General features: G+C 56.1%; 1 protein-coding gene across 1 annotated transcript in view; it reads right to left on the bottom strand.

Moving 5' to 3' along the window:
- LOC119585468 (translation initiation factor IF-2-like) overlaps positions 1-303 on the bottom strand; it is a gene marked incomplete at its 3' end in the record, with an annotated part of 1,162 nt that extends 859 nt beyond the window's left edge. Inside the window, 1 exon segment of the mRNA XM_037934115.1 lies at positions 1-303.
- Positions 304-367: the final 64 nt, after the last annotated feature.

Raw genomic sequence — 367 nt, 5'->3', positions numbered from 1 at the left:
TGCACATCATCGACACACTTCACTATTCACTATACAATCCCCGCGTGAAGGCTGGCACTCGCTCCCAGGGCACTCACTCAGTGCAGACGGCTCGCGACGCCTCGGCCGAGGGCTTCGCCGCTGGCCTCGAGGGCGCGTCGGAGGCTCTTGGCGGCGCCCCGCCCGCCCCGCCGTTCACCAGCTGAGACTGCTTCCTCCTGCCGGCTGGCTCCTCCGCCTCTCCTGGGTCTGCGGGGAAGAAGCGCACGGAATTAATGGCATGAAATTTCCTTCATAGCATATGCTGGTTGTAAACAACAATAATACTAATGGAAACACTAGTACACATCACCTTATGGCCCCGATAAATATAACTTAAATAATGTAA

This window comes from Penaeus monodon, chromosome 19 (assembly GCF_015228065.2).
Source record: "Penaeus monodon isolate SGIC_2016 chromosome 19, NSTDA_Pmon_1, whole genome shotgun sequence".
NCBI classification, from domain to species: domain Eukaryota; kingdom Metazoa; phylum Arthropoda; class Malacostraca; order Decapoda; family Penaeidae; genus Penaeus; species Penaeus monodon.
Note: the sequence above shows the minus strand (reverse complement) of the source record. Positions and strands in the feature narration are given on the sequence as shown.